General features: G+C 43.5%; 2 long non-coding RNA genes across 2 annotated transcripts; one reads left to right on the top strand and one right to left on the bottom strand.

Annotated features, from left to right (window-relative positions):
- Positions 1-410: 410 nt before the first annotated feature.
- LOC138488224 (uncharacterized) lies at positions 411-1,964 on the bottom strand. The gene is made up of 3 exons (XR_011274612.1): positions 1,317-1,964; positions 1,113-1,223; positions 411-631 (listed from the first exon to the last, which is right to left on the bottom strand). It is a non-coding gene; the product is annotated as an uncharacterized lncRNA (long non-coding RNA).
- Positions 1,965-9,441: 7,477 nt separating this feature from the next.
- Positions 9,442-11,215, top strand: LOC138488223 (uncharacterized). The gene is made up of 3 exons (XR_011274611.1): positions 9,442-10,089; positions 10,183-10,293; positions 10,775-11,215. It is a non-coding gene; the product is annotated as an uncharacterized lncRNA (long non-coding RNA).
- Positions 11,216-18,485: the final 7,270 nt, after the last annotated feature.

The following is an 18,485-nucleotide window of genomic DNA, read 5'->3' as shown; positions in this document are numbered from 1 at the left end:
CTCAGAGCTTTAGGGCTCGTAGGAGACACTCCCGAAAGACCCTACACACGGTCTCAAGCACGGGCAGCATTGGCCAAGACCAATACGCCGCCCCAGCCGAAGGGGAAACCCAAGGCGAAAGGAGTCGACAAGTCAAGACGAGGGAAAGAGGATATTCCCCCGAGCTCGCCTACCACTGCGGTGGAGAAAATTGGTCAATCGCCCGGGCCTGACGAGGAGGTGGCGATGCCTGAAGTATTTGACCCCAACGATCATCCTGAACTAAAAGACTTGTTAGTTGAAGGAGGTCCTGATAGGGACGAATTCAGTAAAGAGAAAATAGAAGAGGACCCAAAAAGTGGGGCCCTCCCGTCCCCTGCACACTGTTTACTGATGCCACATAGGGCCTTCAAATATATGGATATAGATATATAACAGCAGTTTGTTAGTTGAGCATATAACAATTTATTTGGCAAAGAGGAAAACAAAATTTGCCAAAAGGCACATTCTGTTGTACAAAGTAATTCGTGACGTTTAACATATTAAAACAAATTGCGAAGAAGCAATAAATGATGGAGAGGTGATGCTGTCCAATTGTGGAGTGGCCGACGCGTTTCGAGGGTAACCTCTTCTTCATAAGGGCCCAATTGAACTGTTGACAACATTTCAAGGAGACAAAAAGTAAAATCTTTTATTTTATTTCCATAACAGTCAAGGACTGACTGACAAGCTGTACATAACTCGGGATGCTAGCGAGATGGTGAAGAGCAGAATACTGGAGATCTAGTATGGTGAAAAGAGTGAACTAACAGATCAAAGAGAAACACTCTATACTAATAGCTAAACACATAACAAAGGAGATGTATTGTGTGAGATCCACCTACATGGTGGGATCTAGAAAATGGCGTGATGAAGAGTCAGACAGATCGAGATAAGCCAAAAGCGGTAGTGGGTTCTAAATAGCAAGGACCACCCTTGAATAGTGAAAAAGCTGAGTCAATATGGGGAGCGTGTTTTAAGAAAAAACCATACCCCTCCTGTGGACGGAGAAAGAATAACTCCAAAAGAGCGCTACTGAATAAAATAAATAATACTTAAAATAAACCGGAATTGGTTTTGAAGAATGCACTCACTCGAGTTGCGGGACGAGTAGCCAAGGCAACAGGGGCATCCGTGTGGTCAACAAGTATTCGAAACAATTATACGATGCAGGGCATCTGCAAAGAGACACGTACTGCTGGCACCTAAGTGGGGACATATACATTTCTGTTATACTGGAGAGAAATGAACCTGGGGTCTCCCAACCGGGCAAAGGGACCCAAGTAGCGGTAGCTTACCTGTACAGTGCGGGGAACACTGTTAGTGGAAACTGAAACCGGCAGGCAGTGGCTCCGCGCGGTCGTAACCTAGGGAACGAGCTGTGCTGGGGACACGCCGTCAGACGTAGAAAGGAAACTAAATAATAAACATAGAAAAGGGCATAGAAGCCGGTGAGTGAGGAATATGGAGGCCATCATGCAATGGCGCATAGTGCAAGCGTACTCATAGGGACTGACCAGAGATCAGGATAAATAAGAAAAGTAGAGTTAATATGTTCCATAATGAAACATAAGAATTCTGGTGTTCACCATCGCAACGCATTTTATAATTTTGGTTCTAATGGAACAGAAATTTGTGAATAGTACAATAATCGTTACAGTCATGATAGATAACACAAATGGTACATGCAGTTTACTCTTAATAGTCCAAAACAAATCATGTAGAGTCATGAGGCTACTCATTATATAGTGAGACAAGTATAATTCAATGGCAAGGGGATAAAAGATTGCGATGTAGCCTATTACTCATACAAGGTTCGAACGAATGGAGAGATGGTTCAATTGGTCATTCGTGAACAGGTGCAAACATTTAAGTGAATATAGGCAAGTCAAACATAGGAAAATACAGTTCCCTTGAAGAAAACATCAAAGTCACAACACTTGTAATGACAAAGCAAAAAAAATTTTTTTTAAAGGTCCGGGATACTGACACTTGTGTATAGTAGTTGGCGATGTAACATGTGAGTTTCACAATTCACTATAGAAAGCAACTCAAAGAGAATTCATCATTCAGACCCTTAGGTTGCAAAGTGTCAAGTGTGTGGATCCAGTACTTCTCTCGCTGTGACAACAGGGATTGGTAATTGCCACCTCTGTGTGGACGTTTGACAATTTCTATGACTTGAAATTTAATTTGTGCAATCGTATGTTGGAATTCGATGAAGTGCCTTGCCACTGGGGATCTGAGATTCTTACATCTGATGGTGGATTTGTGTTCTGACCATCTTTCTTTGACGGGTCTTGTGGTTTGTCCTATGTATAATTTACCACAGGGACATTTCAATGAGTAGATGACACCTGCGGAGAGGCAGGTGGAAAAGTCTCTGATTTTGAATTTCTTCCCAGTTTGTGGGTGAGATATCGTTTCACCTTTTATAACATTGTTACAGTTCGTACAGTTCAAGCAGGGAAAGGTACCCTTCTTTATGGTACTCAGTACAAGTTGTTTGTCTTTAGGAGGTCTTTCCGCTCTCACTAGTTTATCTTTGAGATTATGTCCACGTTTAAAGGCCATCATTGGTGCTTTGGGAAATAATTTCAGGAGAGAGGGATCATTGTGTAGTATGGTCCAATTTTTACACAGAGTTTTGCTGATTTGGAAACTCTGTCGTGAGTACTTTGAAATGTAGAGTAGCGGTGTGGACTTGTCCTTGACTTTAGGGATGCGTAGTTGTTCCTTCGTGAAGGTCTCTGATCTGTTGCGGGCTTCTCCTGTGATAGTATCTGGATACCCCCTAGATCCAAATCGTTCAACTAGAAATGAACATTCTGAGTCAAGGCCTGCTGGGTCTGAGATAATTCTCTTCAATCTTAACATTTGACTGAATGGTAGGCTTTTGAGCATGGGTTTAGGATGGAAACTGCTGAAATGTAAAAGATTATTCACGTCTGTTGGTTTATGGTACACCGTGGTGTCGATGTGACCCTCTTTGATCTGTAAGCTCACATCCAAAAAATGTAATGAAGGGTCCCCTACTTCCATTGTGAATTTGATTGTGTTGTTCACTGAATTCAGATGTTCCAAAAAAAGATCCAATTCATCTCGTGTACCACACCAGATACCGAAGATATCATCTATATAACGTTTCCAGGTCAAGATTTTAAATGACCAAAATGGGTGATCCAACACGTTTTCTTTTTCAAATTTATACATGTAGGTGTTAGCATAAACCGGAGCCATGGCCGACCCCATTGAAGTACCTGATGATTGTACATAGTATTGGCCCTGAAATCTAAAGTAACTGTTGTGAAGAATTATTTCCAGTAATTCCACAATAAATTCTTTGTTCCCTCTTATATGTTCATGATTCAACAGGAGCCAGAGTACAGCATCAACCCCTTCGATGTGGGGAATAGAGGTGTAAAGGCTGCATACATCCATACTAAAGAGAATGCAGCTAGTGTCCAGGGCTATGATTTCTTGTAGACAGTTGAGGAAGTCTGTAGTGTCCTTCAGGTAGGTTGGTATTTCCTGGATTAGAGGTTGAAGTAAACGATCCACATAGATGGCCAATGGGTCAAATATGCTATCAGTTCCCGCAACTATTGGTCTGAGTGGCGGATTAATGTTGTCTTTATGAACCTTTGGTAAGCCATAGAACACAGGCGTGATTGGATATTTGTTTATAAGGAACTGACTTGTTTTTGAATCAATCCAGTTGTTTTCCAAAGCATTGTCAATAGCTTTCTGGATGATGGCTTTGATTCTAAGTAGTGGATCATTATCAAGTTTTGTGTAAGTAACGGTGTCGTTAAGTAGTTCCAGACATCTCCGTGTGTAGTAGGATGAATCCATGATCACGATTGCCCCACCCTTATCCGCAGGTTTGATAGTTAAATCTTCATCTTTAGCCAGCTGTTCAACATGTTCAAGTTGGCTATTCTTAATATTAACTGGTTTAGTGCTATGGTAATTAATTCTTTTGAGGTCATTAATGACACTCTTCTCGAAGAGATCCAAGATCGAATTTTGAATCTGAGGGTCGAAAGTACTCTTGGGGCGCATCTGTAGGATGTCATCCTCTAGGGCCTGTGATTCTGTATCCAAATCGGATTCGAAAAACATCTTCAATCTTAATTTCCTCAACAATCTGTGAAGACAGATTTTTTCTTCAAATAGTGATGTGTTGCAAGTAGGAACAAAGGAAAGACCACGGTTTAAGATATCAAGTTGGCCACTCGTCAGGTTTTTGCTTGATAGGTTGATGACTAGATTTTCACTTATTTGTATCTTCCTTTTTGTGTTTTTCTTGCCTCGTCGTGTTTTTCTTTTTCTTTTTGTCTGTCTCTCAGGCCTAAAAAAACACCTGTGGTACTAGCAACTGTCCCAGATTGAGATGGTGTAAGGTGGGGAATTGTGGTCCCAGGTGTTGGTACTTGCTGTGGAATTTGTTCTTGTGACTGGTCTTTCGGTATTGGTTCTCCCACACTGCTGCTACTACTATCACTCCCTGAGTTGGAGTTGTTAAGATTATTAGCTCGACTTCTGCTGGCGTTTCTGTGATGGTAAAACTCCTGCCAGGTATACACGATATCGTTCAAATAATCGAACGTATCGCGTTTAAACTTACGAAGTTTCCTTTGTTCTATGTCTGCTTTGTAATTGCTCAATTTGGAATTGATATCTTCCAAAAGTTGTGTCAGATCCTCTTTTGACTTGAATTCTGAAAGCTGTATTGTCAGTGCTTCTATGTCTTTGTCGATGGATGTCAATGACTTGGAAAGTTCCTCAATCGTAAGTAAGATCAAGTCAAGTGAACACTTGTTCAGAATTTGATCCCATTTAGCAACAAATGCTTTGCTCTCGCTGCAGAGTGTAGGTCTCAAATATACCCTCAATCCTCTAGGGATTCTCTGTGATTTGTAATATTCCACTAGGGTACTGGCATGTAATTTCTGCGATATCTCGCGTCTAATGAGTTTTTCTAATTGAAAGATTATTTTGTCTGGGCTGACTTTACTCTGTAAAGATTGGTCTGTATCCTTGATGAGAGCTAATATGCGTTTAGCTTCTTCCGCATCAAATGCAAGTGTAGTTGCGTGTTTATCTGTGATCTCGTTGATGCGAGAAAATGACATATTTATAATGAACAAGGTTTATATCAGGGTGGTACCCACTTGGTACGTGCCACACTGGAAGACCAGTACATATGGAGAAAACAAAAATGCTGACAGTGGTGCACACCTGGTAACAATTGATATAGAAATTCAAATCATCATTATATGTACAGAAGAGCTGGTTTAAGAATTTAAAGGTGCGGGGGAGGAAAAAAGGCCTTGGCACAAAGCCTAAATCAGAAAAGAGAAAATAGAAGAGGACCCAAAAAGTGGGGCCCTCCCGTCCCCTGCACACTGTTTACTGATGCCACATAGGGCCTTCAAATATATGGATATAGATATATAACAGCAGTTTGTTAGTTGAGCATATAACAATTTATTTGGCAAAGAGGAAAACAAAATTTGCCAAAAGGCACATTCTGTTGTACAAAGTAATTCGTGACGTTTAACATATTAAAACAAATTGCGAAGAAGCAATAAATGATGGAGAGGTGATGCTGTCCAATTGTGGAGTGGCCGACGCGTTTCGAGGGTAACCTCTTCTTCATAAGGGCCCAATTGAACTGTTGACAACATTTCAAGGAGACAAAAAGTAAAATCTTTTATTTTATTTCCATAACAGTCAAGGACTGACTGACAAGCTGTACATAACTCGGGATGCTAGCGAGATGGTGAAGAGCAGAATACTGGAGATCTAGTATGGTGAAAAGAGTGAACTAACAGATCAAAGAGAAACACTCTATACTAATAGCTAAACACATTGTTATATGCTCAACTAACAAACTGCTGTTATATATCTATATCCATATATTTGAAGGCCCTATGTGGCATCAGTAAACAGTGTGCAGGGGACGGGAGGGCCCCACTTTTTGGGTCCTCTTCTATTTTCTCTTTTCTGATTTAGGCTTTGTGCCAAGGCCTTTTTTCCTCCCCCGCACCTTTAAATTCTTAAACCAGCTCTTCTGTACATATAATGATGATTTGAATTTCTATATCAATTGTTACCAGGTGTGCACCACTGTCAGCATTTTTGTTTTCTCCATATGTACTGGTCTTCCAGTGTGGCACGTACCAAGTGGGTAGCACCCTGATATAAACCTTGTTCATTATAAATATGTCATTTTCTCGCATCAACGAGATCACAGATAAACACGCAACTACACTTGCATTTGATGCGGAAGAAGCTAAACGCATATTAGCTCTCATCAAGGATACAGACCAATCTTTACAGAGTAAAGTCAGCCCAGACAAAATAATCTTTCAATTAGAAAAACTCATTAGACGCGAGATATCGCAGAAATTACATGCCAGTACCCTAGTGGAATATTACAAATCACAGAGAATCCCTAGAGGATTGAGGGTATATTTGAGACCTACACTCTGCAGCGAGAGCAAAGCATTTGTTGCTAAATGGGATCAAATTCTGAACAAGTGTTCACTTGACTTGATCTTACTTACGATTGAGGAACTTTCCAAGTCATTGACATCCATCGACAAAGACATAGAAGCACTGACAATACAGCTTTCAGAATTCAAGTCAAAAGAGGATCTGACACAACTTTTGGAAGATATCAATTCCAAATTGAGCAATTACAAAGCAGACATAGAACAAAGGAAACTTCGTAAGTTTAAACGCGATACGTTCGATTATTTGAACGATATCGTGTATACCTGGCAGGAGTTTTACCATCACAGAAACGCCAGCAGAAGTCGAGCTAATAATCTTAACAACTCCAACTCAGGGAGTGATAGTAGTAGCAGCAGTGTGGGAGAACCAATACCGAAAGACCAGTCACAAGAACAAATTCCACAGCAAGTACCAACACCTGGGACCACAATTCCCCACCTTACACCATCTCAATCTGGGACAGTTGCTAGTACCACAGGTGTTTTTTTAGGCCTGAGAGACAGACAAAAAGAAAAAGAAAAACACGACGAGGCAAGAAAAACACAAAAAGGAAGATACAAATAAGTGAAAATCTAGTCATCAACCTATCAAGCAAAAACCTGACGAGTGGCCAACTTGATATCTTAAACCGTGGTCTTTCCTTTGTTCCTACTTGCAACACATCACTATTTGAAGAAAAAATCTGTCTTCACAGATTGTTGAGGAAATTAAGATTGAAGATGTTTTTCGAATCCGATTTGGATACAGAATCACAGGCCCTAGAGGATGACATCCTACAGATGCGCCCCAAGAGTACTTTCGACCCTCAGATTCAAAATTCGATCTTGGATCTCTTCGAGAAGAGTGTCATTAATGACCTCAAAAGAATTAATTACCATAGCACTAAACCAGTTAATATTAAGAATAGCCAACTTGAACATGTTGAACAGCTGGCTAAAGATGAAGATTTAACTATCAAACCTGCGGATAAGGGTGGGGCAATCGTGATCATGGATTCATCCTACTACACACGGAGATGTCTGGAACTACTTAACGACACCGTTACTTACACAAAACTTGATAATGATCCACTACTTAGAATCAAAGCCATCATCCAGAAAGCTATTGACAATGCTTTGGAAAACAACTGGATTGATTCAAAAACAAGTCAGTTCCTTATAAACAAATATCCAATCACGCCTGTGTTCTATGGCTTACCAAAGGTTCATAAAGACAACATTAATCCGCCACTCAGACCAATAGTTGCGGGAACTGATAGCATATTTGACCCATTGGCCATCTATGTGGATCGTTTACTTCAACCTCTAATCCAGGAAATACCAACCTACCTGAAGGACACTACAGACTTCCTCAACTGTCTACAAGAAATCATAGCCCTGGACACTAGCTGCATTCTCTTTAGTATGGATGTATGCAGCCTTTACACCTCTATTCCCCACATCGAAGGGGTTGATGCTGTACTCTGGCTCCTGTTGAATCATGAACATATAAGAGGGAACAAAGAATTTATTGTGGAATTACTGGAAATAATTCTTCACAACAGTTACTTTAGATTTCAGGGCCAATACTATGTACAATCATCAGGTACTTCAATGGGGTCGGCCATGGCTCCGGTTTATGCTAACACCTACATGTATAAATTTGAAAAAGAAAACGTGTTGGATCACCCATTTTGGTCATTTAAAATCTTGACCTGGAAACGTTATATAGATGATATCTTCGGTATCTGGTGTGGTACACGAGATGAATTGGATCTTTTTTTGGAACATCTGAATTCAGTGAACAACACAATCAAATTCACAATGGAAGTAGGGGACCCTTCATTACATTTTTTGGATGTGAGCTTACAGATCAAAGAGGGTCACATCGACACCACGGTGTACCATAAACCAACAGACGTGAATAATCTTTTACATTTCAGCAGTTTCCATCCTAAACCCATGCTCAAAAGCCTACCATTCAGTCAAATGTTAAGATTGAAGAGAATTATCTCAGACCCAGCAGGCCTTGACTCAGAATGTTCATTTCTAGTTGAACGATTTGGATCTAGGGGGTATCCAGATACTATCACAGGAGAAGCCCGCAACAGATCAGAGACCTTCACGAAGGAACAACTACGCATCCCTAAAGTCAAGGACAAGTCCACACCGCTACTCTACATTTCAAAGTACTCACGACAGAGTTTCCAAATCAGCAAAACTCTGCGTAAAAATTGGACCATACTACACAATGATCCCTCTCTCCTGAAATTATTTCCCAAAGCACCAATGATGGCCTTTAAACGTGGACATAATCTCAAAGATAAACTAGTGAGAGCGGAAAGACCTCCTAAAGACAAACAACTTGTACTGAGTACCATAAAGAAGGGTACCTTTCCCTGCTTGAACTGTACGAACTGTAACAATGTTATAAAAGGTGAAACGATATCTCACCCACAAACTGGGAAGAAATTCAAAATCAGAGACTTTTCCACCTGCCTCTCCGCAGGTGTCATCTACTCATTGAAATGTCCCTGTGGTAAATTATACATAGGACAAACCACAAGACCCGTCAAAGAAAGATGGTCAGAACACAAATCCACCATCAGATGTAAGAATCTCAGATCCCCAGTGGCAAGGCACTTCATCGAATTCCAACATACGATTGCACAAATTAAATTTCAAGTCATAGAAATTGTCAAACGTCCACACAGAGGTGGCAATTACCAATCCCTGTTGTCACAGCGAGAGAAGTACTGGATCCACACACTTGACACTTTGCAACCTAAGGGTCTGAATGATGAATTCTCTTTGAGTTGCTTTCTATAGTGAATTGTGAAACTCACATGTTACATCGCCAACTACTATACACAAGTGTCAGTATCCCGGACCTTTAAAAAAAATTTTTTTTGCTTTGTCATTACAAGTGTTGTGACTTTGATGTTTTCTTCAAGGGAACTGTATTTTCCTATGTTTGACTTGCCTATATTCACTTAAATGTTTGCACCTGTTCACGAATGACCAATTGAACCATCTCTCCATTCGTTCGAACCTTGTATGAGTAATAGGCTACATCGCAATCTTTTATCCCCTTGCCATTGAATTATACTTGTCTCACTATATAATGAGTAGCCTCATGACTCTACATGATTTGTTTTGGACTATTAAGAGTAAACTGCATGTACCATTTGTGTTATCTATCATGACTGTAACGATTATTGTACTATTCACAAATTTCTGTTCCATTAGAACCAAAATTATAAAATGCGTTGCGATGGTGAACACCAGAATTCTTATGTTTCATTATGGAACATATTAACTCTACTTTTCTTATTTATCCTGATCTCTGGTCAGTCCCTATGAGTACGCTTGCACTATGCGCCATTGCATGATGGCCTCCATATTCCTCACTCACCGGCTTCTATGCCCTTTTCTATGTTTATTATTTAGTTTCCTTTCTACGTCTGACGGCGTGTCCCCAGCACAGCTCGTTCCCTAGGTTACGACCGCGCGGAGCCACTGCCTGCCGGTTTCAGTTTCCACTAACAGTGTTCCCCGCACTGTACAGGTAAGCTACCGCTACTTGGGTCCCTTTGCCCGGTTGGGAGACCCCAGGTTCATTTCTCTCCAGTATAACAGAAATGTATATGTCCCCACTTAGGTGCCAGCAGTACGTGTCTCTTTGCAGATGCCCTGCATCGTATAATTGTTTCGAATACTTGTTGACCACACGGATGCCCCTGTTGCCTTGGCTACTCGTCCCGCAACTCGAGTGAGTGCATTCTTCAAAACCAATTCCGGTTTATTTTAAGTATTATTTATTTTATTCAGTAGCGCTCTTTTGGAGTTATTCTTTCTCCGTCCACAGGAGGGGTATGGTTTTTTCTTAAAACACGCTCCCCATATTGACTCAGCTTTTTCACTATTCAAGGGTGGTCCTTGCTATTTAGAACCCACTACCGCTTTTGGCTTATCTCGATCTGTCTGACTCTTCATCACGCCATTTTCTAGATCCCACCATGTAGGTGGATCTCACACAATACATCTCCTTTGTTATGTGTTTAGCTATTAGTATAGAGTGTTTCTCTTTGATCTGTTAGTTCACTCTTTTCACCATACTAGATCTCCAGTATTCTGCTCTTCACCATCTCGCTAGCATCCCGAGTTATGTACAGCTTGTCAGTCAGTCCTTGACTGTTATGGAAATAAAATAAAAGATTTTACTTTTTGTCTCCTTGAAATGTTGTCAACAGTTCAATTGGGCCCTTATGAAGAAGAGGTTACCCTCGAAACGCGTCGGCCACTCCACAATTGGACAGCATCACCTCTCCATCATTTATTGCTTCTTCGCAATTTGTTTTAATATGTTAAACGTCACGAATTACTTTGTACAACAGAATGTGCCTTTTGGCAAATTTTGTTTTCCTCTTTGCCAAATAAATTGTTATATGCTCAACTAACAAACTGCTGTTATATATCTATATCCATATATTTGAAGGCCCTATGTGGCATCAGTAAACAGTGTGCAGGGGACGGGAGGGCCCCACTTTTTGGGTCCTCTTCTATTTTCTCTTTTCTGATTTAGGCTTTGTGCCAAGGCCTTTTTTCCTCCCCCGCACCTTTAAATTCTTAAACCAGCTCTTCTGTACATATAATGATGATTTGAATTTCTATATCAATTGTTACCAGGTGTGCACCACTGTCAGCATTTACGAATTCAGTAAAGGCCAACGTGAGTGCCCATCTCTGGAAGGCCTAAGGAGACATGCCTGCTCCCAGCTTGAGGGTGAACCTCCTGGGACGCATAGGATTTATTGGGAAGGTGGACTCCTGTATAGTGAGCCCACAGAGTCTACAGAAGGAGACCATAGGAGGTTGGTGGTTCCCCTTGCTGTTAGGCCCTTCCTCCTGCAGTTGGTGCATGAAGTTCCCCTTGCTGGTCACCTTGGTATGAAGAGGACCAAGCAAAGGTTATCCATGCACTTCTACTGGCCCAAGATGGGGGTGCAAGTAGAAAGTCACTGCAGGAGTTGTGCCTCCTGCCAGTTGTCTGGTAAGGTTGGCACGACAATCCAAGCTCCGTTGGTACCGCTCCCAGTTGTGGGGGTACCATTTGAAAGGGTAGGGATCGACATCGTTGGTCCCCTTGACCCGCAAACATCCTCGGGCAATATGTTTATCCTGGTGCTGGTCGACCATGCAACCAGATATCCTGAGGCCATCCCATTGAAAACTCTAACTGCCAAGTCAGTTGCAAAAGCTTTACTTGGCATATTTACTAGGGTTGGCTTCCCTAAAGAAGTTGTGTCGGATCGTGGCACCAACTTTATGTCGAAGTATATGCAGGCTATGTGGAAAGAATGTGGGGTCACCTACAAGTTCTCTTCTGCATACCACCCCCAGACCAATGGTCTGATGGAACGTTTCAACAGAACGTTAAAGAGCATGATTGGGGCTCTGGAGGAACCTCAGAGAAGAAAATGGGATCTTCTTTTATCATGCTTACTGTTTGCCTACCGAGAGGTACCACAGGAGGGTGTTGGCTTCAGCCCCTTCGAACTTCTGTTCGGTCATCCCGTACGGGGACCCTTAGCCATCGTCAAAGAGGGATGGGAGATGCCCACTCCCCCTGTTACTACCAACGTAGTTGATTATGTGCTAGGGCTCAGAAAACGGATGGTACTTCTGATGGGCTTGGCTAGTGATAAATTGAAGGCAGGACAAGCGCTGGTGAAACATTGGTACGACCAGAAAGCTTCCCTCATCAACTTTACACCTGGTCAGCAAGTCCTGATCATGAATCCCATAAGGCCTCGAGATTTACAGGACAAATGGTCAGGCCCTTACACAGTGGTGGAGCCCCTGGGTGAGGTTAACTATTTAGTGGACCTTGGAAGGCCTGGACAGGCTCCAAAAGTGTTCCACGTGAATAGGCTGAAGGCTTTCGTCCCAAGAGTCGAAATCGCAGCACTGCTACTGGCTTCAGATGTTGAGGAAGAGGAGTCTGAACCTCTCCCCGACCTGTTCCAAAGCGGTCCTTCAGATAGCTCCTTTGAGGGTGTCCGAGTGGCCCCTCACCTGACTTCTGATCAGCAGGCTGAGGTGAAAAGTTTGCTTAGGCAGTTTTCCCCCCTGTTCTCACAGTCGCCTGGGTTGACACCTTGGTGCACACATAACATTGACACAGGAGACAGTGTACCTACCAAAAGTAGGGGATACAGGATGTCAGATAAAGTACGGTCTTATATTAAGACCGAGGTCAACAAAATGTTAGACCTTGGGGTGATTGAAACCTCTAGTAGTCCTTGGTCCAGCCCTGTGGTTTTGGTTCCAAAGGCAGGCACTTCTGAATTGAGGTTCTGCGTGGACTACAGGGCTCTGAATGCTGTCACCAAGACAGATGCACACCCCTTGCCTCGAACAGATGAGCTGGTGGATACTTTGGGTGCCTCCAAGTACCTCAGCACGTTTGACCTCACTGCTGGCTATTGGCAAATAGATTTAGCAGAACATGCCAAGGAGAAGACAGCATTTTCTACTCCAGACGGCCTTTACCAATTCCGGGTAATACCGTTCGGGTTGAAGAATGCACCTGCCACTTTCCAGAGGCTTGTGAATCATGTGTTGAATGGGTTGGACGAATTCTGTCTTGCATATCTGGACGATATAGCAGTTTTCAGTGCCACCTGGGAAGACCATGTGAAACACCTCGGGATTGTGCTCCAGGCTCTTCAGAAAGCACACCTGACCATAAAGGCTAGTAAATGCCAGATTGGACAAGGCTCCGTGGTTTACCTTGGACATGAAGTAGGTGGAGGGAGGATACAGCCTCTTCCCAGTAAAGTACAAACAGTACGAGACTGGCCTACCCCCACTACACAAACCCAAGTGAGAGCCTTCTTAGGACTCACAGGGTATTACCGCAATTTTGTGGCAGACTATGGCACCATAGCTGCCCCTCTGACTGCCCTCACAACTCCGAAGAAACCCAAGAAGGTAACTTGTACCGACGAGTGTGAGAAGGCCTTCAATGGCTTAAAAGACTCCTTGTGCCAGGCCCCTGTCCTCAGGGCCCCTGATTATCAAAGACCTTTTATCGTGCAGACGGACGCCTCTGACACTGGGATAGGAGCTGTACTATCACAAGTAGATGAGAAGGGTAAGGAACACCCTATTGGTTTTATTAGCCGCCAGCTTAAGGACAGAGAGCTCAGATGGTCCACGGTAGAGAAAGAATGTTTCTCTGTTGTGTGGGCCCTAAGGAAGCTGAGGCCCTACCTCTATGGGACCCACTTTACTGTGCAAACTGACCATAAGCCTTTAAAGTGGCTAATGAACATGAAGGGGGAGAATCCAAAGTTGCTTAGGTGGTCCATAAGTCTACAAGGCTTCGACTTCACTATTGAGCATAGCAATGCTGATGGGTTGTCCAGAATGTTTAACCGACCTGAACAAGAGACTCATCCAGGGGTGGATTAGTTCCCCCTGTCCATAGTCTGGGAGGGGCGAGTGTTAGGAAAGATTTCGTAATTGTAGGTAATTTTCCTTCCATGTGGCAAACCCTAAACTTTTTGCTGTTGTTTTTCGCCTTGTTCTTGACTTTGCCAGAGAAGTGCAGCCTTCTGCCGCACTCCTCTGGGCTTTCGCTCCTTTCTTACGGGGAAACTGACATGCCCTTAAGACAGTCAGTACCGGGGAACGCTGTTTCCCGTAGTTTCTTTTATAATGTTGCGGCTTTCGTGCAACATGACACAAGAGGGCACTGTAAGCTAAGTTACAGCTCTCTTGGGTCTCTAGCCTTCTACAGGCCCTAGATACTTGTTTAGGATTGTATCTGATCGGTGCAAGTGATTCAGGGACGGGAATGGTGGCAGCGATCGTTTCTTGTGTTTTGAGCTCCTTTTGGCGTTCTAAGCGTGTTTTCCGTGCTTAACCCAAAATGGTGGCCTGGCTCCCAAAATGGCCAGACCACGAGGCTCCTTTGTCCTGTCCGCTGACCGTCTTGCTCCCTTCACCTTCCCCAGGTCGAGCCGACCCGGGGCCTTCCTTATTTGGGCATGTACTTTCCCGCGAAACACGGATGCTTTCGCGGGCTTCTACATGTCTTGTGTGTGCCTCCAGGATGTGGGCTGGGATGTCTGGTCCCAATACACATCCTGGGTGCCAGAGATTCTAGGGTGGTGTGAATGCCTGGGACCACCGTGGTCCGTGATTGGTCCACGAATGGTGTGAGTGTTGATGAGCGGATCTCCCATTGGGTCCCCTCCGTTTTGGCGCGAAGGGAACCGTGGATAAGAGGGGGCTGGAAACACCACTACCATGTCGATCTCCTGAGTTCACACGAACGAAGGAATACAGGAGCCAAGTATCCTGCAACCAAGAGGCTGAACCGAGGAATCGCTGGTGACCCGCTGAAGGACTTCTCCTCTGCACTGATGTCGTCTTGTGAAACCCTTTTCACCTTTGATCGAACCAGAAGGCCTGTACTGGTACTTCGACCCTTTGGAATAGCGGGAACAGCTATTCTCGGCATCTTCACCATCTCCTGCCAGTAAGCCTTCGGAAGTGTCTCTGGGCCATCCAGCTGACTGACCAGCTTACACGGGAGTCTTGCTCTGTAACCGCCGCCAGGTTGTGTAGTATTTCAAGTCCTTGTCACTCTCACACGCTTCGTACACTTGGCGTTCCCAAGTCGGAAGTGAGTAGTGTACATTTGGCTCAGATACACACGGCCGCTCCGTTGCCCTGCTGTGGTAACAAACTGTGCAGGTTTCTTCGATTGGGACGTCTTTTTACTCAACACGACGACGAGGCGTTCCCTGCTCTTCTGAACCTGCCAGCTGCAGAAACTGACGCGGAGAAGCATGGGTCTGCTTGCATCGGGGACCGGTGAGTAGCATAGCTAGGATCTGGTCGCCCTCCTGCAGGAGCCCATTGCTTTTCCCCGCTGTGTAAAACAGCAACCCTTTTCCGTACTCGCGCTCTGCTTCTGCCCACTGTGGAGGTTGCGCTTGAGTCGCGGAACTTGTTCTTCTTCTTTTGTGCACTAAACTGAACTGCCTGATTTCCCTCGAAGAGCTTCTCCTTTTGCCCGTTGGCACCAGCGCGTGCAGGTACTTTTGAGCACAAGGCTCCACTCTTCGCAGGGCTCAGACTTCCATCTAGTTAGGTGCCTCTGAAGGCGAACTGGGTCTAAGCATTATTTCGCACTGCCTGTCTTCCTTCCCTTTTAGGTGGACTACCCATTTCGTGCATATAACGCTTGAGACTGTCGTATTTGTATATATATTGTGTTGATATGGTATGTGTTGGTTTAATATAGTTATATTGTGATTTTCTCGCTACGGTCATTGTTTTAAAGGCCTTGAAATAAATGTGTATATATTTTTAATATAACAACTGTTTGGAGTAGTTTGTAAGTGATCTTGCTTTGTGTGCTCATTGCGGGCTTTCAGTCACCCTCACCCCTCTTGAGACCTAGTCTTGACCGCCGCGATCGCTACCTTGATTGGTCTGGCTCGTCCAGAGGTTACCCTGTTCCAAGTAATTAGGTTGGCCTTCTGAACTTCTGCGCCACCAGGACAGAGTTCAGAAATCCGTCTTAACAATGAGATGTGATATCCAACTCCTTCCCATTCCAACCTGAGACCCTTCTTATAGCATGAGATGGGATATCCAACTCCTTCCATATCCAATTCTGATACCCTTCCGATAGCATGAGATTTGATATCCCAATGCTTCTACCAAACCTGAGACCCATGCTATAGCTTGAGATGTGATATCCAACTCCTTCCCATTCCAATCCTGAGACCCTTCCGATATCATGAGATGTGATATCTCAATGCTTCTAATATCAAACTTGAGACCCTCCCTATAGCATGAGATGTGATATCCAAGTCCTTCCCATTCCAATCCTGAGACCCTTCCTATAGCATGAGATGTGATATCTCAATGCTTCTAATACCAAACCTGAGACCCTTCCTATAACATGAGATGGGAATATCCAACTCCTTCCCATTCCAATCCTGAGACCCTTCCGATAGCAGAGATGTGATATCTGAATGCTTATGCCAAACCTGAGATCCTTCCTACAACATGAGATGTGATATCCAACTCCTTCCCATTCCAATCCTGAGACACTTCCTATAGCATGAGATGTGATTTCTCACTGCTTATACCAAACCTGAGATCCTTCCTATAACATGAGATGTGATATCCAACTCCTTCCCATTCCAATCCTGAGACACTTCCTATAGCATGAGATGTGATATCTCACTGCTTATACCAAACCTGAGACCCTTACTATAGCATGAGATGTGATATCCAACTCCTTCCCATTCCAATCCTGAGACCCTTCCTATAGCATGAGATGTGATATCTCAATGCTTCTAATATCAAACTTGAGACCCTCCCTATAGCATGAGATGTGATATCCAAGTCCTTCCCATTCCAATCCTGAGACACTTCCTATAGCATGAGATGTGATATCTCAATGCTTCTAATATCAAACCTGAGACTCTTCCTATAACATGAGATGGGATATCCAACTCCTTCCCATTCCAATCCTGAGACCCTTTCGATTGCAGAGATGTGATATCGCAATGCTTATACCAAACCTGAGACGCTTCCTACGGCATGAGATGTGATATCCAACTCCTTCCAATTCCAATCCTGAGACCTTTCCTATAGCATGGATGTGATGTCTCAATGCTTCTAATACCAAACCTGAGATCCTTCCTATAACATGAGATGTGATATCCAACTCATTCCATTCCAATCCAGAGACCCTTCCTATAGCATGAGATGTGATATCTCAATGCTTATACCAAACCTGAGACCCTTCCTCTAACATGAAATGTGATATCCAACTCCTTCCCTTTCCAAACCTGAGAGCCTATCTATAGCATGAGATGTGATATCCAAGTCCTTCCCATTCCAATACTTAGACCCTTCCTACAGCATGCAATATGATATCTCAATGATTCTAATAACAAACCTGAGACCAGTCCTATAACATGAGATGGGATATCCAACTCCTTCCCATTCCAATCCTGAGACACTTCCGATAGCAGAGATATGATATCTCAATGCTTATACCAAACCTGAGACCCTTCCTATAACATGAGATGTGATATCCAACTCCTTCCCGTTCCAAACCTGAGACCCTTCCTTTAGCATGAGATGTGATATCCAGCTCCTTCCCATTCCAATCCTGAGACATTTCCGATAGCATGAGATGTGATATCTCAATGCTTCTACCAAACCTGAGACCCTTCCTTTAGCATGAGATGTGATATCCAACTCCTTCCCATTCCAATCCTGAGACCCTTCCTATAGCATGAGATGTGATATCTCAATACCTCTAATACCAAACCTGAGATCCTTCCGATAACATGAGATGTGATATCCAAATCCTTCCCCTTCCAAACCTGAGACCCTCCCTTTAGCATGAGATGTGATATCCAACTCCTTCCCTTTCCAATCCTGAGACCCTTCTGATAGCATGAGATGTGATATCTCAATGCTTCTAATACCAAACCTGAGATCCTTCCGATAGCATGAGATGTGATATCTCAATGCTTCTAATACCAAACCTGATATCCTTCCTATAACATGAGATGTGATATCCAAATCCTTCCCCTTCCAAACCTGAGACCCTCCCTTTAGCATGAGATGTGATATCCAACTCCTTCCCATTCCAATCCTGAGACCCTTCTGATAGCATGAGATGTGATATCCCAATGCCTCTAATACCAATCCTGAGACCCTTCCTATAGCATGAGATGGGATATCCATCTCCTTCCAAATCCAATTCTGATACCCTTCCGATAGCATGAGATGTGATATCCCAATGCTTCTACCAAACCTGAGACCCATACTATGGCATGAGATGTGATATCAAACTCCTTCCCATTCCAATCCTGAGACCCTTCCTATAGCATGAGATGTGATGTCTCAATGCTT

The sequence above is a fragment of the Ambystoma mexicanum genome, chromosome 9, assembly GCF_040938575.1.
Source record: "Ambystoma mexicanum isolate Mex_15411 chromosome 9, UKY_AmexF1_1, whole genome shotgun sequence".
Lineage (NCBI taxonomy): Eukaryota > Metazoa > Chordata > Amphibia > Caudata > Ambystomatidae > Ambystoma > Ambystoma mexicanum.
This window is presented reverse-complemented; position numbering and strand designations above follow the sequence as displayed.